The 25,039-nt window shown below is 44.4% G+C and overlaps 1 protein-coding gene across 4 annotated transcripts in view; it reads left to right on the forward strand.

Moving 5' to 3' along the window:
* Nucleotides 1-6,059: 6,059 nt before the first annotated feature.
* Nucleotides 6,060-25,039, forward strand: part of nlgn2a (neuroligin 2a) — a 229,545-nt gene continuing 210,565 nt past the window's right edge. For 3 of the 4 annotated variants that reach the window (XM_037758315.1, XM_037758317.1, XM_037758319.1), the window contains exon 1: nucleotides 6,060-7,108. The gene's annotated coding sequence lies outside the window, so the exon portion shown is untranslated. The remainder of the gene's footprint in view (nucleotides 7,109-25,039) is intronic. The other variant, XM_037758316.1, reaches the window with a different exon arrangement.

Below are 25,039 nucleotides of genomic sequence, written 5' to 3' on the forward strand. Positions count from 1 at the left end.
CTTTGATATTCAATCTCGGTGACAGCGCGGTGTGCAAACAGAAGGGGGATTTGCAGGCGTGCTCGATAGGTCAGGTTGCAGGAAAAGTAAATTAGGCGGAGAGAAAATGGGCTTTCTGCACACTCCGGGTGCCTTAGACAGAAAGGTTAATGGCTTTATGAGATTGCAATGACATATTATTGCAAACACCTCCGAGCAAACAAATTATTTGATTGTAACATGGCAGAATGTAGCAGTTGTTACAGCGGCCTGTTGTTAATGGCGTATTAAATCCATGTGTGATAACGGCTTACAGCTGCATGGACATGTGTATGTTTGCATTTACATATGTGACAATGCACACCTTTACATGCATGAGTATGCATGCTTAAAGCTGGAGTAGGCAGGTTTATTAAACAGTCACTATATCCTGATAGTAGTGCATGACACAGGCAATCTGAAAAAGGTCCACTTGAAAAGGAGGTCTCGGGTACGGATCGACGAACCATGCCCGAGTACGGTACGGAGCGTTCACACTAATCAAATGAACTGGACTTTGGGGGTCAAGTGTACTCGGATCCGGGTCCCTGATGTGAAAGCACCCTATAAGAACCAAGAGGAGGTGCAGAAGTCTCTCTCAGAACACTTGAATTACAACATACTGAAAGGTTATTATGGAATTTTTGCCCAATGATGCCAAAACATATTCCTCTACTGCCGCTTTAACACATTACTTTCCCTTGTTCTGTTCCAACTGTTTCAATTCTGAGAGATGGGGAAAAGAGAACCGGAGCCTGAAGGGGGCCCAGGACCCCGGGGGCCACATCAAATGGCCTTTTGACTGGTCACTTATGCGTAGAACTGAGCTTATCAAGCACAACCAGCTATAATGGTGCTCTGGAGGCGTGAGAACATACATAAACACTGCAGAGGAATTCTCAACAGAGCCGCAGCTCCCCCTGGGGCTCCACAGTGGCAAACTGACCTCTCACACAACATATATCAGGAACTGTATGTGTGTTTTTCTGTTTTATGGGAGAGCAAAAGGGACTGATACATGCTACCTATGTAGTCCATCAGAGTTGTGTGAAACAGTGAGGTGTGGGGGGGCTCAGCTGTCAGGTCTCCCCGGTGTGCCATTACCTCTGATGCTTGGCTAGGGTCTATGAAGTGTTGGGCATCAACTTCACCTTCGTACATGAGGAAACACAGGCCCTCTATCTCCTCACCTTGTGCCAGTGATATCACTGGGGGAATGTACATCCACCACCAAAGACAATTTGTCTTGATAGCCCAGATCGTAGCCCCCCAAAGCGTTCTCTCTCTCCTCCTCGCTCTCCACCTCATCTGTGTCCCTCAGGTAGCCGGATGTGTCCGAGGGCAAAAAGCACGACGGGCTGACATGATGTTTCGGCTGATTGACGACAGGCTTGCGCTCCCCCACATGAGCAGAGGAGCAGCCTGTTTCCCCTTGGCCTGGGGTTTTTTATACGACTAGGAAGTGAATGAACACTGGCACATGGATGTTGAGCAGTAAATCTTCTCTACAATGAGATCTGGATGCGTGCCTGAGAGGGCGTCATTTGGATACGACCGGGGGTGGCGCTCATTATACTTCTGCTTAAGTGACTGCAGATAGCAGCGTGAAAACAAGCAAAGATGGAGCATAATTCAAAGTTTTTTTTTTCCTCTGAGCTTGCAATTCCTGGCAGGCACCAGCCCGCCGACTATGGATACATGACTCTGCAGTGGGAGAGTGACTGAGGCAGATGTTTGACTGTGACCCTGGTAATAAGACACACTTTTGTGGCTGTGCTGCATCCAGAGGAAGCAGGTGCTGCCACCACACAGCCATTACCATCTGCATTGATGAGATCAGGGACTCAGCCATGCTGGATGTTGGATGGTTATTATCCCTTACAGGAAAAACATAAAATAAATAAATGTACAAGGTGGTGAAGTCAGCACAAAAAAAAAACAGTAATTATAGTAGTGGTTGTATAATATTCCAAAAGGGAGCTGTAGCGCTGATTAGTGAGTGCATATCCTAATCTTATTGTATATTATATCATGTTTTATCTCCTGTGGTATCACTATAAAAGTCTTTTAAATACCCCCATTTGGCACTCACAAATACTGCTGTGATATTTATCCCTCAGTGATTAACATGTTTAGCCTCCTATAGGGGATAAGCCAGGCAGAAATCTCTGTGTTGAAAGGGTCAACTATGATGGACGGAGAGATGGTTGGGGTGCGACTGAGGTAAGTGTAGTGGCAGCTTGCTCTAAACCGTCCTCGCTACTTCTAGCAGGATGTAAAGGTTTCTGACTCACGTAGACTACCATGTCCAACCTTCTGCCTTCTGCAGACACTCACTCCCTGGTCAGCTTCAAAGATGAGGCTCGTATTGTGAGTAAGAAGTTTATTCCACGAAAATTAAAACAAACAAAAATGTATCCACATGACACATCTTGGACCCGCATTGTCCAATAGCAGGACGACTAGAGGAGCACATCTTAACAGGGCAAAACACACATCATTGAGTCTATACAGATCAAAAGCCCATTTTATTACATGACTAACTAACCTCAATTATAATGCATGTCAAACATTTTTGATGGCATAACACAATGTACTTTTTTAAATGATAATCAAATGCAAAAACTGTAAATAATACAATATGGCTCTTACAGTAAGGATGGATTTTTTATTTTTTATTTTATTTAACCTTTATTTAACCAGGTTAGTCCCATTGAGATTAAGAACCTCTTTTCAAAGGGAGACCTGGCTAAGACGGTCAGCAGCAAGAATACAAAGTTGCAGACACAAATAGAGACGAAATACAATTCACAAACACTAAAAGCACTAAAATTTGCATTAAAAAAAGAACTATTGAAAGACAAATGGGGGGACAAATAGGAACTTTTCTGGGAGTCAGCTGTACAACGAGGGGGCTAAAAACATTGGCATGCCATAGAGTCTGCTTCTAAAGATCTTTAATGATACCAGCTCCTTGATGGATGGAGGGTGAATGGTGAAGGGTGATGGTGGAAAAAGGGGAAAAGATGCAGGATGGATGAGGTGGAGAAAAAAAAGGGGGTTGTGTGGTATCACTATAAAAGTCATTTAAATACCCCCATTTGGCACTCAAAAATACTACTGTGATATTTATCCCTCGGTGACTAACATGTTTAGCCTCATATAGGGATAAGCCAGGCAGAAATACATGTGTTGAAAGGGTCAACTATGATGGATGGAGAGATAGATAGATAGATAGATAGAGAGATAGATAGATAGATAGATAGTAACTTTATTGATCCCGAGGGAAATTCAAGTTTCCAGCATCACAGTTCCGTAGTGCAAAACATGTTAGTAAAAAGGCAGTAAAAAAGTTAGTAGTGCAAAGTACAAAGTACAAAAAAATATACCAGATATAAAAATACAAAGAGATGAAGAAGAAAACTGTTAAAACTGAATATAGTGCAGGGTAACAGCTGTGACACACGACTATTAAAAAAGTGAATATAGTGCAAAAGAGACTGTTAAAAGTGAGTACAGTGCATTATTATCTGTCCTGCAGACCGTCCTCCAATTGCTGTTAATTTACAGCAGGATTTCAACAGTATTAACCTGTTAACCTGTTTTCCACCCTCACCACACTCAACATCGATGGCACTTCTGTTTCCCCCTCCCCCCAGGCACGTAACCTTGGTGTGATATTTGACCCCACCCTCTCCCTCGAGCCCCACATCCACCAACTTGTCAAAATATCCTTCTTCCACCTTCGCAATATCGCAAAGATCCGTCCCTCCCTCACAGCCCCTGCAGCAGAGAAACTCATCCATGCCTTCATCTCCTCCCACCTTGACTATTGCAACTCTCTCCTCTATGGCATCAGCAACAACTCCATCAATAAACTTCAACGGGTTCAGAATGCAGCTGCCCGACTCCTCACCCACACCAAATCATGGCATCACATCACTCCAGTCCTGAAAGACCTTCACTGGCTACCCGTCTCCCACCGGATCTCATACAAAATCCTGACCCTCACCTACAAAGCCCTCCACCAACTTGCCCCCCCTTATCTCTCTGACCTCCTCTCCCCCTACCAACCTCAACGGTCCCTCAGATCCACCTCAGCTGATCTACTTTCCACCCCCAAGTCCAACCTCCGCAGCTTTGGGGACAGAGCATTCTCCAGGGAAGCTCCCAAGCTGTGGAACTCACTCCCAAAACCCATCAGTGACTCCGATTCCCTCACCTTATTCCAGTCCCGCCTCAAGACCCATCTTTTCTCCTCTGCTAACTTGTAGCCCCCCACCTCCCCCTACCCATGTGTCCGTGTGTATGTATGAGAGTGTGCCTGTGTATGGCGCCTGTTTTTTTGTCGTTCGTCTACTGTTTGTCTCACACCGATTTTTCCCCCCGAATGTGTAAAGCGTCTTTGAGATCCTTAAAAGCGCTATATAAGTTTAATCTATTATTACTATTATTATTGTTATTGCTAAAAACAGTGCTTTACTGTTAATACAAAAGAAAACCTGTTAAATTACGCTCATAGGCCGTTTTTTAACTGAACTATAATGCATTCTTAAAAAACATCACTTTACTGCTGATCAACTGTCTAAAGTATCAGTAACAGTTTCATGCAGTATTTTTTTAATTCTGGGACCTGATCTGCTCATGTGAGGCTTGTACATTGTACATGACTGTAAAATCAGTGAATTAGCTTTATTGTTCTTCACTCACATGTTGTTATGGTTTTCATTCTGTGCTTGTAGCCAGCTAGAGACAGACATTTTTGGGAAAAGTGTCAACAAGTCTATTATAGCCTTTTTCCTAACAAGTGCCTTTAATTGTATTTAGTGTGACTATTCCGATGTCTGTAATCTGCTAAGTCTATTCATATAGGCAAAAAATTATGTTTATTAAAATGTATGTAAAAAATACAACCTAAATAGTGCATTAACCCTCCTATTATCTTTGGGGTCAATTTGACCCCATTCAATGTTTAACGTCTCTAAATAAACGATTGACATCATTTTTTTTGCTTCATATTTAATGACTTTTCCTAATTTAATGGGAACAACTGGGTAAACATAAAATTAAAATGATGATATGTTTTCAATGTCCTGTACACATGCTGTACGCATCGGTGTTCTTTGGGGTCAATTTGACCCCAGGATGTTTTAGCTGTCTAAAACATATAAGAAATATCAACATTTTACACACATTTGTTTTGGATGATATTGAGGTCACTATAACATGCAACTTTATAATCTTCAAAAAGCTTTAGGGCCCTAACCTAACATAACTATAACTGTAGTAGTGCAAGAACCACTGATAGTTCACACGACATGGGGGAGGGGAAACATCAATCGAGAACTTTGATATTTCCCCACGTTTTGGGGGCGGCAAAATATGGTTCCCGTGAAGATATTGATTTTATTTAAAGGGCTATTTAGGTAGTCAACAAACAAACATAAAGTACCTGACACATAAACTTGGGTAACAATTTTAATTATAATCATTTTCTGGAGGTTTAAATTGCTGGGGTCAAATTGACCCCAAGTATAAAAGATGTTAGTAAATTTGAAGGTAACAGGAGGGTTAAAACAAATCAGTTAGATAATGTAAAAGAAAGGTGTCTATATAATGTATCTTTAAACAGTAAATTAACTGTAAAATACTGTGAAATTAATAAAAAAAACAGTTCAAACTGTATTTTTCAGCGACAGCATAATAATGTTAATTTTACAGTAATAAAAATGCAACCCTGCTGCCATCAGTTCTTTACTGTTATTTTACTGGGACATTCTTAACAGTGTGGAGAGATGTTGTACAGTTTGATTGCTCGGGGTGACAAAGGAGTTCCTGAGTCTGTCTGTGGAGCACTTGGATGGTTGGGGAGCGACTGAGGTAAGGATGGATGGAGGGTGAATGGTGAAGGGGATGGTGGAAAAAGGGAAAAGATGCAGGATGGATGAGGTGGTGGAGAAAAAAAAAAGAGGCTAGTATCCCTTTAACGTCTTCTGACGTCATGCTGATGCAGATCAGGATGGGAGAGGAGGAGAGGAGGAGAGGAGAGAGGGATGCCTAGAAAAAAAAAAATGAAACTCCTCAGCACTAATTTTTCCACATCTCTGCAGGAGAAGATGGAGACCTGCAGCTCTACGCGGATTAATCCCTATTTAGAGTGAGCGTGTGTGTTGTCATCTCGACACAAACAGGAGGTGCATCTTTTTTATTTTTTTATTCTAGTAGAAAAAAAGGACCATATTGAGGTCAGAGGAAAGCGTTGCCAAGGCGACCAGCTTGCATAGGGAGGGAGGACACTGCGGCGCGCGTCACACGCCGGGAGCGCGCTTTTGCGAGCGTGCACGTGCGCGCGACAGTTTCGCCGAGGCGTGCACATCACAGCAGCAGCAGCAAGCAGCAAGCAGCAGCATCCTTTTTTTCTTTTCCCAACACGAGACTATACCGTGCAGTCTGTGCCCGCCACTGTTACCGAGCCTGACGCTCGCACCACCACTTGGACTTGGTGTTCTGCGGTGTCTGAGGCTCTTCTGGAGGGGATTTATTGAGGATTTATCGACGAAAACGCCAGAAAAACGCTGAAAAACTGATGCTACCGCCGGTCAGCACATGCAGGTGACACTTCTTTCCTCCTCCAGGGCTGTCAGGTGTGTTTTAAAGCCTGCAGACAACACTAGTTATTTGTGGGGTTATTTTTTTTTTTTGTTAAGGCCTAGATAAAAAAAAAAAACAGACATTCTTCCTTCAGCCTAGAAATGAATTAATATATTACTGGAGAAAGACGAGGATGGAGAATCATCCTCCAACGTTATCCTGCTGCTGGATGTGCTGTGTGATGCAGTAGAGCAGCTTGGTTTTCTGTCTCCAGTCATGAAGTCTCACCTGGATTGAAGGAGATATAGTGCTGTTGTTGTTGGATGGGGGGGATGCATTTTTGAAGGTGGTGTTTTTTATTTTTTATTTTTAAGAATTAAGTACTTTTTGCTGGCTTGCTGGAGGGCGCTTTAGTGAAGAGGACAAGGAGGAGAAATCTCAGGAAAAATCAGTGGGAGTCTGGCATCACACCAGCACCCAGTGGATCACACATTAACAGGTAGGCTGCAGTTTACATGCTCAATGCTCATCTCTACCGAGGACATGGTTCTTACTAAAAAGAATCTGACACTAAAACGTGCATTATTTCTCCTAATGTGTATCTAATAAGCATTTTTGATTATGTGTGTGTGTGTGTGTGCTAGAGGGTGTCTTTGATAGGCTGCTAGAGTGGAAAAATGTTAACAAATGTTGGATCAGAATCAGCAAAATGGGGCTAAAATTAGGGATTTCTTATCTTTAGCTATCTCTTGCCTTGCATGTGATTTCTAAAAAATAATTTTAGAAAATTAACGTAGATGCATGTTGTCAACAAGCCACTGGAAAAAAAAAATGCATGTGGAGTTGTCCAAATCATGTCTGCAAATGAATGTCTTGATTTTTTTTTGGGGCCAAAATCGGTTTGATTTTTTTTGCATGTTGTGTTAGTGTCAAAACCTGTTGTGACTGAGAAGCCGTGCTTCATGCAGAGGAGCTGAAGATGCATCCTCCTCTTCTCTCTCTGTACCATTAATGAGGACTTCTTGGACTCAGACCTCCTCTTGGTGGAACGAGAGAAACAGAGGCTGCTATTCACCGACGGGCTGAGCTTCATTTCTGTCTTCGTATAACATGCGGAATTTGTAGCTTTATTAATCAAAAGTGTTTTGCACATACTGGTCGTGCATTTCTTTAATTGTGTATTGTCTGCAATAGTAGTGGAGTGGAAGGGGGGAATTTGACATGCAAACCAAGCCTGTGTTGCAGAAAGACGATGCACACACACTCACAAAGGTCCCCCTTCAACAGTTAAATCATCCTTCAACTTCATATCTTCATGGGGTCTTTATACTCAGAAGAGCCAGGAAACGCCATGGCTATGAGAACATATTCCCCCTAAAGGCTCCCCTTCCACAGACACACAAATAGATGCACACACACATAGCAGGAAGAATGGGGCGCATTTATATGCTGTGGCGGGTGTTGTGGGGCATTCGGATCGGCAGGGCCTGCAAGATGATAGAATTCAGCAGGGACAAGAAGACCTCTGTTCTTATCTGCGGCGACGAGAAGGCGAAGGCAGCTCCGCTCGGCTTCTCTCCTTTGGTTTTAGGCAGCTAGTCTGCCCTATATAGCAGATAGGGACATCTCCTCTGTGGGGAGAAAGCATTTTAATGGAGGCGGAGGGAGGGGGGGAAATGTGCGACTGTCCTTGTGCTAAATAGATGTTGCCACAGAGGAGTTGTTATTTATCTCGGTGGCGGCTGGCTGGAAACTTTGAAGACCCGTGGAGATATTTAAGGGGGATAAAGGTGACACGCTAATGCATTGTGTAGAGTGATTGCAGGCATTTGTGTGTGAGAGAGAAATATGTACACAGAATGGGAGAACGGTGGTGGTGGGGGGGGATTGTAGGGCATTTCTGCAGCAGTGCATTTTGGGTCTGATTTACAATACAAAAACACAAAGACCAGGTGGCCTCGTCAAGGAGGCCTGCACACTTTTTATGCGCGTGAGCATCCTCTGCATTTCATTTTTTCTGTGTCCCAAAGCAAATGCATGCAAGAAAAGACCCCTGAAAACATTGCTCAACGCCTTCCATCGTGGGCAAGGTGCAGCAAAGCTGGAGGCAGATGGGGCTGAAGCGTTTCGGTAGATTGATGGCTCCTAGCGCGGGTCGCTAAGCAGTCAACAGATGCAGGCTAGCGTTGTGACAGGGTGGGTTGAAATAGCCATCACAATCACAATCACACTTTCACAGCCCCCCTTTTTTTTTAAAAATCCCCGTCCGTTCACTTCTAATTTTATCCCTCCACTATTTATTTTTTACTGTAGATAACAGCGACAGCAGGTCCCCCAGTGCGTCAGGATGTTGTTTTCTGACTGTGGCGGTGACAGCAGTTGCTTCTAATTTTAGATGAGAGATGTCATCTGTGTAAAAAATCTTCAGCGTGATGGCAGCTGACACGTTGACTGGAGACTCGTCTGATGAACGCCGGTGAAATTAAATGTTTGTTTAGCGAATGAATTAGTAAGAAAATTAGCGCCGTTGTTCACATCTCCCTTCTGTTACTACGAGAAAACCGTTGAGGAAGGGAAACTATGTGTGTCAGTCATCGCTTTGAAGGTGCAAGAAATGTATTTTCAGGACTCACTGCCGGCATAATTTGATTTCCCCAACTGCGGGTCTTCTACTTTTCAGCTAATAAGGTTCCGATGTGACAAACTGTACAGTTAGTGGTTGTGTGATTGATGGAGTATTGAATAATTGTGGGCACCTATTTGCACATTTGAAGGATTTGTTTAGAAAAGGTGACTGAGAGCAGTGTGTTTGACAGACACTTAATGAACACCTAATTAATGAAAGTACAGAATTATATCTCCCTAGGACTACTTGAGCTATGTCAATATTTTGGCAGATTTTATGACTACCATACTCCACCACCAAACCCTTCTTTCCCCTGCTTCTCTAGTACAAAATAAAGCTGATTAAATGGAATAGCTCTACAATGGTTGTTCTTTTTTTTAATAAAGCAAGCCTTGGTAATTGACAACAAGCTGTTCACAATGGGAATATGCCTCTCCTTCTCCCTTGAGCACCAGCCTCCCCATGTAATCACCCATGTGTTTGTTGTCATGTGTAGAGTAGACTACCGCTCTCCACCCACTGAATGAATTTCGACTTTTTGCACTACCTCCCTCCTCCGCCAAAGACAGTACGCTTTTGTAAGACCGCATATACGCTCCGCACGACTCCTTTATCGCCTTTATTCCCCCGTCCGTGTATTAATTTGTTTCTCTTCTCCATCCATTTGTGGCCGACTCATTCATTTGGTTCAAAGGGAGCACCGGCTGCTTTCTGCGAGGGAGTGTGTGTCGTTGCTATGGCAGCATCTTTTTGGAAGGATAAGCCCCGCAAAGATTTTTAAACCTGAAGCTTTTGTTTTGTTTTCGCCAGCTCTCATGTGTGCTCCCGCATTTGTCGGTGCATATTAAGGCTGCGAAATTAATAAAAAAAAAACAACTGACATCACCGTATCGACTGCTGCAATGTCTAAATTGCTGGAGGCTGCATTTTTTCCCCCCTATATGGTAAAGCCCAGTAAACAGTGCTCTCTGGGGCTGTGCAGAATCCTTACATGAAATCGTTACGCCCAAATATTTGATTCCATTCAAAATAAGCAAACCTAAGCATTAGCATATCTTATTTACTCCATTTTTTATAGCTGGGGAAAAAAGCAAAAGCTGGATGTCCAGTTTTTTGTAATATTATGCAGGCCTTGCATGTGCTGAGTTATTGAAAGAGTAAAGGTCTTTGCACACCAAGTTACACATAGAAACCTTGCACACTGAGTTCGATGCATTTTAGTATTGTATTTGTTGCGAAAATTTGCGATACAAGACAAAACTGAACTAATTACGTGGGTGCAATGGACAGCGCTAGTCCCAAACGGGGCTAATGAATGATTAACATTAGCAAGAAGCTATCGTTTAGCTGCCTAGAGCACAATCACTACTGTCTAATCTTTAATACATCCTTTGTTTTGAGACCATCCCCAGTTTCAAGCTGTTATGCAATCACGTGCCACATCTATCTTTAATTTCCGCATCTTTTATTTCTTTATTGTAAAGTGCTTAGTGCTGGGAGAACATCAGACGCTCTCTGTCCATACTGAATAGGTTAAATATGCACTTCTGTTACGCCATGCAAACAAACCACATACATATCAGCGGTGTGCTCCATATCAGAATGGAGACGTTACCGGATGTAACCACTTAAAAGACGGGTTTGTAGTACTTGCTATCTACGTTTGTACTTTTTAAATAGAAAAACACATTTTATATTGTGATATTTACCGGAAATGACATACAATATAGCCCGCCGTGCATCTTGCTCGCGCCAGGGACGAGATGCGACAACACCACAGGCAGTGACACAGACAGGTGCCGAGATACGAGTTAAACAACAGATTAATCTGACTGATTTCTTCATAACCACAATTTAACTTAATAAAGACTAAATGTGGATGTTTCACTCACCAGTTGTTTGTCCCTGCTCAGCCTGCTATATAGTGTAACATTAGTTCATTGTGTATTCCACAATACTGAACAAAATAATCCAAACAGGTAGAAGAAGTAAGCTGTAAGAGGAGCACAGGATGCTTTTCCTACTCTCTGTCCTTGCGTTTTAATGCACCTGAACTGTAGGCCTACTCTCTCTCATTGTTTTTTATATTGAGCTAGATCAAAAACGCTACGCACATAACTGCGAACGTCAATGCTTGTGCTCAAAGTGGTAATAATCTAGTTAATATCCTCATCTACATCCATGTCAATTCACCAGGTGCTGCTTGCTCGTGTCGCATCCAGTTAGGACACGGGTGAGTGGTTAAACAACCAAATCTTTTGCCTTTTGACGGATCCGGAAAAACGCAGAAATCAAACCCATTCTGAAAAATCGACGGACGAAAATTGATAGTGAATGTGATTGACACAACGTGAGTTCGTATTTATTTTTCAATGCGTGGACGAAAAAAAACGGACATGGTGCGCAAAGGCCTTAAAGATAAAAGATGATCTGATATTGTTGAGGATTGTTCTCTGAGGAGAGGACCTCCATCTTCCCGGCTCATCCTGTCTGTTTTGTTGCCATTCTATTAGAGTGCTGGTCTCCCACAGTCCCTCTGCAGTGGCCCATCTCTCCTTTGTCTGAGCCTGTTGAATGAGATCTTTGCTCTCTGGGGTGCAAGATGGAGACGAGGGGTTGAAGCCATTACTTGACTCAGCTCCATCCTTCCTCTCTCTTTCACTCTGCCTCAGTCTTCTTCTTTTTCTTTACATTGCAGAGTATTTTCTGCTATTTTGCTTTTCCCCCTCGTATTGTTTCTCACGTCTTTCCCTCACTTCCTATGCCTCCTCCAATTGTCTCCAAATCGTCAGTCAACCTGAGGCGAACAGCGCCGTGGTGTCCCCTGTGGGCTCATTAAGGTTAGATCAAGGTCGAACGCTCTCTGATACATTTTGATCGGGAAAAAAAAACCCCTGATGTTTGCTCCCCGAGTCTCCGGCCAAACCTTCGCATCGCCACTCCTCCCACGTCCCGCTAGAATCATGCTGACCACCGGCCAAGATCAATGAACATTTACTCCTCTTCTCTTCAAAGAGATAAAAGCCAAAGGAAGACGGAGAAAGTGAGAAACCACCCAGAACAGCCATCGGCGAGCTCTGAACTGCTAGCTCCTCTCTCAAGTTGGACAGCGCAGCTCTACATTCCCTCTGACAATTGAAAACCTGAAAAGATTAAAACCACCGTCGAGTGATTTTTTTGAACAAATAATTCCCTTCATAATAGAGGTACAATGGGATTTCATGCTCCTGTGTTGCAGAGTCAGGCCCTGAATAGAGAGTGTGATACAGATTTGATGGAATCAACAGCACTGGAGTCAGCAACAGCCGGGATTAAATACATCCTGCTTCCCGGCCAATCAGATTGACTGACAGTCGGAATCCATGTTGCCCCGAGCAGTGCAGCTGATCCCTCTGGCAAACTGAGGCGCATTTCTCTGGCGCGTCCATGGGAATTCTACCTGTGCGCTTTGTTTTTGTACTTAATACCCCTCTGCAATCCTTTTCATAGTCCAGGGATTTGACACACAAATCTCACCGCAACATAACTTTGCAGATTAATGTGTTCATGAAATATCCTTTTTTTTTTTTTGTCCCCCCCCCCCCCCGTGTTATTCACACACAGCACTGCAGCGCATCTTTGTCTCACAAGCACACGTTACATTTCGCCATCGTTGAAGATTGAGTGAGTTATGGTATTGACAGCATCTCAAGGTCAGGAGTGGCCACATCCTGGCGAGCACTCCGTAGTAAACCCTCAGCATCGCAAACAAGCTGCGGGTCAGCGGGTCTGGAGACAGGCAGGGAGGCAGGGGCCGCCATACCTGCCCTCTTACCCCAGACACATACAGAGAGAGGAGGAAGAGGAGGAGGAGGAGAGTGTGCTCTGAAAGTCAAGTGGGCGCCGATGTCACAAGAAATTGAAAGGAGCGGAGGTAGCAAGCTGAAGAGCAAACAAGGAGGGTGTTTCAGGAAAGCAAGCTGTGAAGGAGCATACTGTACAACAGGGAGAGAGAGAGAGAGAGAGAGAGAGGGATGCCACAACATTACAACACCATCATCTCTATTCTGCACTCTTAACATCTGCTATATGCTACCTCTTCCTCTGCTGTTGCACACACATTAGTATGGGCTGACACACCAGCACACGTATTAGTATGAGCTGTCAGCCGAAACCCTAACAACTAGCTAGAGAAAGACCAGTTGAATGGCAATGCTGGCAAAGGAAGCAGCAGCAGCAGCAGCAGCAGCAGTGGCTGTGTTGGCCAACACGCTGGAGTGTTATCACCGAGGCTGCACTGTATAATGATGAGGGTTGTTATAAAACACACATTCCCTCTTGTGCTGGTGTGTGCCGGTGCTTCAGTCAGACATAATGAGCCTCCGTTGAGGCATAGCCCAGTGGCTGTCCCGTAGTGCGAGCCCGGCCTTTATCCGTTTGATGTCCATCTGTTTCCATAAGTGACGGTGGGCTGCGGTGGGTTCGAGGCACGACCGGAGCTGCCGCCTAATGGCTAACACTTGAGGATTCAGAGATACCAGTCGCTGCTGACGATCTCCCAGGGGTTACTGCTGCTGTTCGGAGTTCTGCCCTCAGGAGCTCTGGGCGAGCTCTTTTCAGCACTACCTCCTCTACTGCTATGACATTTATCGTTAAGGAGTGGATGTGTTGGGTGCATGCATGCGTGTACGGTTGCAAGCCACCTCTTCGACCTAAGAACTGAGCCCCGACCCCTCCACCTCTAAACAAATGGAGCATTTCAAGCACTTCCGTCTGGCTCCGGTTGATGCATTGTTAGGCTGCCGGGCTTTAGCTGTCGTGATGGCGGACGCTAATGAAAAGAATAAGCCTACATAGTGAATTAGGATGTCTCCTCCTTGACAGGCCCTTCCTAGTTCCTGGATGTATTTGTGTGTGCGCGTGTGTGTGTGTGTGTGTGTGTGTGTGTGTGTATGTATGTGCTGGTTAGGGACGAAAGCAGAGGCGCGACAGTGATGAATGAGCGCCAGAATGGCAGTGTTACACTTTCGCGCTCGATGATGCCAAGCAGGCAATGATCGTCGCCGTTATTGTCACAATCAGCAAAGAAAACACTAACCCTCGGGATGAACAGAACAGGGACACACATGTGCACACAAACACACACACACACAACAGTGAAAGGTTCTGCCTTTGTGCTCACACTAAAGAGCAGACGCCTCAAAACCTTTGGCACGCCTTTCTCCTTTTGATTTGTTTTAACTAAAGGCACTTTTCTTTTTTGTTTTCTCTCTCCATATTTAAGGATGCAGCATGTGTATCCGCCATCCTTCATAGAAAACAATGCGTGTTGGTTAAATCATTCATCTGCGGCTCTTCACACTGTCTCTCAAGGCTGAGGCAATTCTTCTGCTGACAAATGGTAGCAGGAAAGAGGGGCTAAATTCCAATCTGTGCAGATCACTCCCGGGACAAACGGCCTGCATGAGCAGATTTCCGTGCACTATACTTGCACAGGTAGCAGCTCACAGCACCAGGGACATAAATGTCAGTGTTCTGACTCGTACCAGACTTTATTGAGTGCACTTATCTGCTACCCTCAGGCTACAGTATCTGGGTGAAAATGACTCATCTTCCCCGTGCAGTGCCCTTCACGTGTCCCTTCTGTCTGGGATTTACCGAAGGTGTAAGAAAGAGGGATTTTGTGGTCGCACATTTATAATTTTAGGAGGCAAGAGTGATCACATATTGAAGATTAGAAATGCAAGGTACAGGAATGTATAGGTGGAACGTAAAGAGGGGAATAGCTCACCATTAGAGGAAGAACGATAGGGCCTTGTCACCTTAATTAGCCAGGCTAAGGGAGTGTAACCTTGATCACATGCTAGTGCTAACGGGTAATGATGGCAAGATTGCTTTGCTGGGATACAGTATATGTTAACGCGTATCGCTTCTAGATGGCAGAATGTGGTCGGTATGGGGGTGTTTCTGCGAAGATGAAGACCTGGGAAGAAAGCAACCAGAGCTCCCCTGGTGCCTACATGAAACAATCTCTTTCCATTTGGGTTTAAACTCCAGAGACTTGGAAATAAGAAGGGGAATAGGAGAAGGGGAGGAGGTGTGGGGGGTGGGGGGGGGGGCGGCGATTTAGAAGGCTGCAAGTCAGCAGGATTTTCTGGCCCTGTTTCTTTCACTGCTTCTCTCTGCTTCTCTCTCTCCTTTTATGGGGAATAAACACATTTCAAAGGATGAGCTCTATCCCTCTCACCGGAGAACGTGCTTCACATTCTGGAAAGACTGAACAGCTGCGAGCGCGTGTGTGTTGTGTAAGCACGGTTGTTGCACGTGTGCGCTTGACACGTTTATTCCTCCTTTTTTTTTTTGACAAGTAAATATCGCAATTGATTTTCCAAAAGGTCTCTGAAAGACTGCCCCAATGGATTGCGTTCTTGACATCTTATTTTGGTCGACTTTGACAAATCTGAAGAGGTGGAGTAGTATTGATTCAAGTAGGTGAGCCGATAGCTCATGATCATCACTAACTAGAAAGTCCCATCAGAGAATTATTGGACGGTCCCAGTCAATTTAGTTAAGCACACGAATTTAACTCCCACAACTGGCTCCACATCCTGCCCAAAATCCGTCTACCTCTCTTGCGATTCCCCTCCTAACCTCCACCCATTTGTCCTTCCATCCATCCCCCTTTCTTCTTTGGCCACTCGGGCCAGCCTCTCCGTTTTCTCCTCTCTCCACTTAATTAACCCATTGATCAGGATGCTCATAAATTAGCCCTCTGAAGAGGCCCTCATAGAGCACTCTTCTCATTCGCTCACACCCCTCACCCAGAGCCATTCTTTCATTGGTCACACTGTTCCCAAACAAGGTCCCTGGGCCACCCTAAGCCTTAGTGGTGTCGTCATCCGAAGCCAAACGTATTTTTCAAAATTTCAGTCGATTCAGCTGCTCGTAGATTTACAACGGGGCAGCGAGAGCCGGAGAGCGTGGAAAGAGGAATTAAGGCAAGTAGGGAGCAGGGAGTTGGAGGTCAATGCTGCTCTTGTACAACCCCTCAATTCATTAGACTCACATAGCTCAACCTTTTCATGGCACCCCCCTTGTGTCTGTAAATGTTTTCCCCCTTCCTTCCGTCTCTCTCTCTTTGCTCTCCGTCTGACCTGTTCTCCAGAGCAGGGTGCTGGGTGACTGCTCGGAGATTTGCCCAATTAGGAGGATCTCAGAGATCATTATGGAGGGAGGCCATTATAACAACCCCACTCCTCAACATCCTCTTGCCCATTTCTTCCATTTCTGTCCTGCCTCTTGACTGTTTTTCCTGTTTACACCGCTTGTAACCCCTCAACAAATTCCGCCATTGTTCCTTTTTTCCATTTAGCCCCCTCACCTCCTCTTCTTCCATGTTTCTCTCCTGACAGACATCCTTTCAGCAGCTTGTGCTCCACTCCCTCTGCACTTAAATCCCCTTCACCCTTACCCTCCTTAATGTCTGTAATGTTTTATCCGTGCTCCATGGTGCATCACACCCTTTGCACCCTGTCTAGTTCTCATCCTTGCCTAACGGACTGTTTAGGGGTGCTAAATGGATCCGAACCAGGAACATGTGTAATCTATGGTCCAATTCCTGGTGGGTGGATGGTTTGATTTAAAGGCTTGGCTCAGCGGTACATGATTCATTCATATCCCGAGGTCTCCTGCTCGGGCCACAGCCAGAGATTGGAATTCAAACCGGGCCAGAAGCGATGTGCGCGCTTGTCGAAGTCCGTTAAATATAGAACGCTTTGGCAAACTGCAGAGGGGAATGCATATGGAAGAGAAATATTTTCTGTTAAGAGTGTAGCGACAAGAGCTTTGTCACAATAAAGCTCACACGGGTTGGCGCTTGTGTGGCGCAGGGGAAATATACTTAGCCAGCACCATAGTGAGCAGCGTTTGCTCCTGGACTGTGGTGCTTCATCAACACCTTTGGCAGGTACCTATTGGGAGGGAAGCCAGTCAGGGATCATATCTTCGCTGCTCTACTCCACAACTTCCTGTGTGGACTGGGATGGGAACTAGTGTCAGCCTTGGGGCACATTATATGGACATTTTGGGGAAGCTACTCACTTGCAGGTGAAAAGACTAAAGACTAAAGGCCCTGATGCACCAAGCTGACGGTTGGCCGTCGGACAGTTTGGGGTCGTCGCTGAGCGTCTGTCTGCTTAGTTTCTGAGGTGTGTCCCGCACCGGTTCTAGTCTGCCCATGTCAGAGTTTTTTCGGCTGATTCAGCATGTTGAATCTGTAAGTTTGAGTGCAACGTTTTGGCCAAAGCAAAGGCGATGAGGTGACTCAACAGGCGGCCTTCGTCGCCGCTAATTCTTTGATGCCGGGTTGGTGTGTCTGTGCCTTAAAAGACGCCATGTGTATGGGACGAGACACGCTAGGCAAACAGAGGGTGTAAAAAGTGACAAGACTCATAAAGATTTTGAGCCTTGAGTGTTTTTGTGGCTTCACTGTTACTATACAACCATTTTGCATTTGTTTGTTGTGTTTGATATTCCTTGTAACCTTGGCAAGTGGTACTTCTGTTCTCTCTGAAAGGATAGCTCTTACAATAGTAATAAAAGCATACAGGAGCTAGTACCATCCCTTGTGGCCTTCTGCAAATAAAAAAGAGGCAAAGACAGTGAAGATTCAAAGCTACAGGATGCCTGCAGGGCTAAGAAGAGCTGAGCATGCCCAGGGGGTGCTGAATGGATTCCTTTCTGCTCATGTGGTAGCCTACGTTTGTTAAGGCTTGAGGGAAACGATTCTGCAGAAGATGTTATTGCCATGTGTGACTTGAGAGATCCAACTCATGGGGTCTGCCATGGGGTTATCTATCTATATATTCATCTTTTTGTGTGTGTAATGGGGAAACACTTTTTTTGTTATTATAGAGGCAGGAGAAAAATGTCAAAAAGTACGTGTTTTCTTTTGGGAATATTATGTGAATGAAGCACAGCAGTGGCTTTTATCACCTGCTGGTAATATTTTGACATTTGACATGAGATTGAGAGCCTGTGGAGGCGAGTCCTCATTGTGTTGAACCTCTGACTTCTGTATGCCTAAGTGACTCTCATGGCTTCACACACATGCAAACGTACAAGGACACACACATGCAGGTTTAATAGCCTCGGGGCATATTTCACTATAGCTGTCAGCGCGGCACAAGAGTAAATATGTTTTAGGGAATAATCTGATCTGTCAAGTGCCCTCTCCAGCTCACGAGTCTTTTCTGTACAAGCGTTATAATGCTATTACATTTAGTCTCGTCAAAGCCAGACTTCAAGGTCAGTCACGACAGATAGGGATTTAGAGTCAGAGCTGAGCAGAGAACAAGTTAAACATTGTGGTTTTACGCATTAGAGTAAAATGATTCCCAATGGGTTCTACAAGTCAAGGTCAGTGATAACACTATCACATGGGGCTGGGTGGGGATATTAAACACCAACCACAACTTTATCCGTGGAGTCTACAGAGATTAGCGTACCTGTCAGCCCTTCAGTCAGCATGTTTATATGCATATTATACTGTATAAAGAATCCTATTTACAATTGCTATTTACTAGGATATTGTCACTAAGCTTCATCCTGTTTACATTCAGCCTTTTCATCACCTGTGTAATCTCGGTTTCCATGGAAATACAATATGCAACATTTACACCAATGCACAACTCTGCAGACTTACGGATGCTGATTTGAACTCCCATATGAAGCATACAAGTATAGTTTTATTAGTCTAATGCAGTTTATTTAGTGTATTTTTTGGCACGTTCAGTAAATAGTAGTAGATCCACCCAGAAAACATGGCAGTGTGTTGTGTCAAACACTTCTATTCAGTCTGTAAAGGTAGCACTATGTGTTGAAGATGCTCCCAAATCATTTAACCCTTTAGAAACAGACCTCGTTGTTTGTCATTACTCTTGATATCGTCATTACTTTACGTTACATACGGTACAAAGCTTGGTGACAACTCGCAGTGGCGCCAGAGTATTGCCCCGTAATGGCAGCGGGAGATCGTTGTAAGCATGGTCCTGTTCAAATCGATGTAAAACAAAAAAAACATAATAGCTAGAGCATTCATTCTTTTGGCAGCAGAAAGCTAAGGCTTCTGTCTTTTGCGAGCGCACAATGTCATTATATTATGTGTGGAACGTAACTAAACTATCAAAACACCTTTGCACTCAATCTGCTCATAAAAATGAGCATATCTCAAATACTAAATATGTGCATAGTTCAAATAACTTGTGGAGTGTTAAGAAATATATTGTTCATGTTTCTGCATTTAGAAAACTTTTGGATTGTTTTGTGTTTATTTAGTAACATTTTATGACATGTCCGATTTTTGTATTTGCCCCAATTTCAATATCATTGTCAATTATTATGGTTTATTGTCTTACATAACCTTTTAGCTCAGGGTGTACAGATTTTAGGGATATGAAGCATTTGAAGATACTCCAAGAAATGACATCACAATAAGCAAATATACGAACGCAGGCACTGGCAGACCATTTCCATTGCAGAGCTGACGGGTTAAATTGTGTCAGAGTACATTACAACAATCTGATTGTTGGAACAATGTTGTTTATGCGTCACTGAGAAAAATCTAAATGAAAGGAAAAAAATATTCTCTGTAAAGAAAACATACTGAACCACGACGTTGAAAACACCATACACATTGAACCTTTGAACTGTTACACTGCTGGAAGATTCATATAAAGAGCTTATCTCAAATAAGACCTTATTTCAGTCGTGAGCTTTGGAGGAGTACGTTGTGCGAAGACTTCTTGACACATGATTCCTTATAAAACCCCTCCCCTTTCCCCCCTGCTGTACCTTAATCCCCACCATTATCCTCAACCTGGAAGCAGTGAAGTGGTGGTAAATTATGACTTGCAGTCAGTCATCATCATAAAGCTCTGTTCAGCTGACGCCAGCCTCCAAACCCCAGCTGTAAGTACCCAGCATCAAACCAGGGGGTAGGGCTTTTTTCATTGCAGTCTCATATCTCTGTTAGTCCCCCAACATGTTTGAGAACATCCATCCTCAAAGCGTTTAAAACCACCTGGTTACAGTAGTATCTATGCGTGTGTTCCTTTTGCTTTGAACGAGTCACTGTATTTAAGCCAAATGGTAGTTTAGGAGTCTCTACCTCCTCCCTGCTGCCAGTGCTCCTTCTGTTAAACAGCGACACACTAAATCGGAACCAACATCCAGTCTATCATGTTATCTCCTACTGATGCATGATGGGTACAGACCCTGGCACAAAGCGGGGAGCATTATTCACTCGGCTGTCTGTGATGGAGTAGCTGCCGCGGTGCGGGACTATTGTCGGCTCTTTGCGTCACATTATGGACAACAAGCAAAGCACCATCCGCATATAAAGAGCTTCTCTGCGTTGAGAAATATACGAAGGCATCCCGGAGAGATGAATGCAGAGGGAAAGAAAAACCAATAGAGTCTGTAATTTGAACGGGTATAATTTGCATTTGTATTTAAGTGCGGAACAAACAAGTCTGTAACTCTCCTACCACACACACACACTAAGCAAATACTACATCGCTTAAAATTACAACTACAGGCTGTTTTGTGCATAAACCTGCATTTTGTAACGCCATGATCAGCATTTCCACGAGGCTGTCTTCTGGGAGCATGCAAGTCACATTTGAATACACACAGCCCTGTGCGTGCACAACACATACACACGTAATTGCATCATGCGGTATCATTTGAGAATTTGTGAAAAAGAAATGTATAGTAAATGTATGCAGACACACTAAGCATGCTCACCAACAGTCTGCACACATTAAACTCACTCGAGCGTGAACGAGGCTTTCCTTCATCAAATTAGCACACACTCACACGGATCGTACGCATGCATGATCGCACACACACACACTGTGACACACGCCAGACACTTACCATAAGCACCGACACCCGTGCATCCACAAATGTGCATACTACACAGATACACAACGTCTTCTAAGTGGTACAGTTGAGCGTCGCATCTGTTTGTCGCTTTGTGGCATAAATGTCACATGAGTGGCTGGCATGCCGATCTCTTGCACGAGGCACGAGTTCACAGGCATTACGCCTCTGTGTCTTTGTCGTCAAGGAGAATAGTAGTTTTCTTCAGAAAGGTCGCCATAAGTACCCTGCTCTATCAAAACATATACAAATGTGAAAAATGGGATCATACAACCACATAAGTCTGGTTGTTTGTGTGCATCCAGGTTTGTCATCAATGATGTCATCACTTTAACACCAACAACGACTGAAGATGTCTAAGAAATTGCCAGTTTGGAAGTATTCAAAGTTAATTAAATAAAAAAGACTAACTCATTTAATCCAATGAATCACTTTATTCAAATTGAAGGTTTGGTTTGGTGATGACATCTTAAAATAGGACGAAACATATTTGAAACTTCATTTGAAAAACTTCAATTGCAGATTTGAATGTGAACAGAAATGACATTCGGTACAGCCCTAGTCAGCATCCCGTCTCCTCTCACCTTCCCCAAGTGGTGTTTTTTGACTGAACTTAACCAAACCATAACCATGCAGCAGTTAATGGGTCAGAAAACGCATCGACATCAAACTAAAACTCCCGGCAGCACCAAGAATGGTACAACTGTTTTGTCAGAAATGTTGAAAACTCAAACGTTGAGGGTAGAAAGGCTCAAAACATTGAGTACATCTAAGCTGTATGTAGTCCTAGCTTCTCTTTTCATTCATCTTACGCACACACACATATAGTACACACTCACACTTACACACACACACGGGCTCAGGCTCTTCCTAACTTCCCGATCCATTTCTCCTCTTCTTCCTCCTGCTCCTTTCTGTGTGGTCTCCACTTACACTTATGTAAGGGCCAAAGCAGGTGTTGCGGAGAGATTGTGTTTTCCAAGCTATTTCTGGGCACAGGTGGACACGGGCAGTCAAAGCAACACATCAACGCTCCCCAGACGACCCTGCCATTCGGGAGCCCAGATGTTTCAGCTCTGGCAGGAATAAACCTGTGTGTGTGTGTGTGTGTGTGTGCATACTAGTGTGTAGAGGTGCATTAATGTTCCAAGCGCTTCACTTTGACATTGCGGGGAAAAAACGCAAGTGCAAGGCGGCAAAATAATCTGATTGTATCTCAACACACAATGTCACAAGTACATTTATCTTGCACTTAAAAGACTGTTGTGTGACAGCGGTTTAATAGCCTCAGGCTGGATATTTACTTTTTGCAGTGCGTACATTTCGCCCCATCATGCCACACAACATACATGCTTCTTAACTGCCATGTTGGGAAGATAAACATCCTATAGGCTACATGTTTATCTGTAGGTAAATGCAGCGCGGCGCTCAGCCGATAAGACGCCGAATGGGATGTGTGGCGCGGCTGATGATCCCGTCAGCATACGCATACGTGTGTGTACATTTGGCATGACTGCCGAGTGTGATGCGGCGATTAGAGCGCTATTTCAACGATAAGGTCGGCTTTTAGAGAGTGACACGTTAGCCTGACTGATGCTGCCGCTCTGATGTAAAGGATCATCCCATTACTGAGACCTGGACATTAGCACTCAGTCAAACACCTCGGGGAAACAAGGGTAGAAAACAGAGGGACATGTGATGTATGGAGGGGGAGAGGAAAGATGAGGAGGGGTAGCTGAATAAGGAAGAAATGGAAAGTGAAAGTGATGGAGAAGGGGATGAGAGGGATATAGGAGGGAGGGAGCATAAGAGCAGGGATGAAGAGTCTGAGCTCTGCTGCATGGATAGAAATAGAAAGGGGCAAGAAGAAACCAGTCATTACGAGGGGGGTAGAAGGGGAAAGCTGGAACACTAGATAAAAGCAGATGATGAAGATTTGATAGTGTGGCTGTGAAAGAGATAGAGAGTGCATTAGGGAACAAAACCATGAATGATGCATCAAAGAAAAGGACTGTTTGAGTTATGGGGCCTGGGAGTGGGGTGGAGGGGTCGCTTGAAAAGAGAATTTTATAAAAAGGGAAAAGAAAGGCGATTGGCAACAAAAGCGAAAATGGAGGATTACTTTGGACGAAGAAAAGATGGGATGAAGGGGAAATATGTGAGATTAGAGGCAACAGAGAGGAGTTATTCCTGGGCCAGTGTGACAGGAAAAAAAGATGAATAAGGGAGGGATGAATGAAGAAGGTGAAGAGTATATGAGAAGGAGAGCTAGAGGGGGAAATACAAGAAAGTAGAGAATATGGCTACCGAGAGAAAGGCTGATGAAAAGAGAGGACAGGTCATTATTCTGTCAACCTCCTTCCCTTGCGCATTGATCCAGTGATCTGGCTCGCCTACACACTCATGCACACACACACACACGGGGGCAATAGATGTTGAACCTGCATTGATTTGATTGGAGTCCTGTCTGGTCCTGTGTTGGCTCGTTGTTTACGAGTTCTGTGTACAGTACATCAGCGCTCGCACACACTCACACGCGCACACACACACACACATACAGTACGGCGCTGTGGTTTACAGCCTGACTCCAGCGTTGCCCTTGAGTGTGTCCATATTGCAAACACAACCTTCTATCAGCCGTACTGAATCTTTAGATTTAGGGCTCTTATTTTGTAAAACTGACAAATAAAAGACCTTAAGACAAGAGGACTGTCAAACAAACATAAGTTTACTGAGGTTTTATGGGAGGTCACTTTCACAAGCATGGCCTGGCCACTCCTATAAAACTCTTTGTTAACTATATAAAGAAGCTGGTTCGTTGAAATGGGAAATAAAGGCATTGTTACAGTACAGATGTTAAAATGTAGTTTTGGTCACAAGGCAGGTAGTAGTGTGGTTATGTACTGTTAGTACACACCATAGACTGTATAAAATGTAGTGTCCGTGACGTCACCCATAGGTTTCTGAAGAGGCGTTGTGAACATGGATGTATAGATAGAACTGGATACAGCGTTGGAGGCGTTCTCCCATCCGTTCCTTTGAGAGTTGCTCAGTGGCGCATGAAACCAAAATGGCTCGACTGCCGAGTGATAAAGTATCCGGATCATCCGGCGATCTTCCGCATCAATTGGGCCCATAGAGCAGGCGCAGTAGTGTTTCCTTTAACTCCTCCTTCCTACCCTCTGTCCAGCCTCGGTCTGGGTCTTATTCACATGAATGGAGGAAGGGAAATAACTCTGGATTTAACTATTAGTGCATTTTACAACTTTTAGGACCTAATGATTTAAATATAGAGCTACATAAATCTCTTTCCCCATGTAAGTCTATGGGAAAAAGTATTTTTGGTTCCCAATGGCATCACGTGATGGACACGGAAGTTGTAGTACCGCCGGTGGCCACTATGAAAATTTGCATTAAAGCCCGGTCGTCCTGGGGGCTTGGTTGTGAAGCTCAAAGTGGGCGGCTCCGTCCGTCGCCATCTTGGCAGTGACGACACAGCCTAACTACCGGCTAATCCAAAAAAATGGGCAAAGAGGTGAATCGTCGGTCCAGGTGATGCAGCAGAGCGCACCAACCCGTTCTCACTCCCAACTCGTCAACTACCGCCGTTTGGTAAGTCCCTCTCGGCATCAGAAACCGACGCACGGTAGCACCCTTTAGCAATAGTATGTGACGAACCAGGCTTTCAACTAACTCCAGTGTAAACCCACCCGCGGCGTTATTCAATGATCGGAGCAAGTGTGAGAGTCCGTTCAGGGCGGGCAGGAGGGCTGGTGGATGGATCAAACAAACACAAGACTTTCAACCATGACTCCGGTGTTCGTGTCCCATGTGAAACTAAAAGTAACGTTGACTTATTTTGTCACATCGGTCTTTAGTCAC

This window comes from Sebastes umbrosus, chromosome 22, assembly GCF_015220745.1.
Source record: "Sebastes umbrosus isolate fSebUmb1 chromosome 22, fSebUmb1.pri, whole genome shotgun sequence".
Classification (NCBI taxonomy): domain Eukaryota; kingdom Metazoa; phylum Chordata; class Actinopteri; order Perciformes; family Sebastidae; genus Sebastes; species Sebastes umbrosus.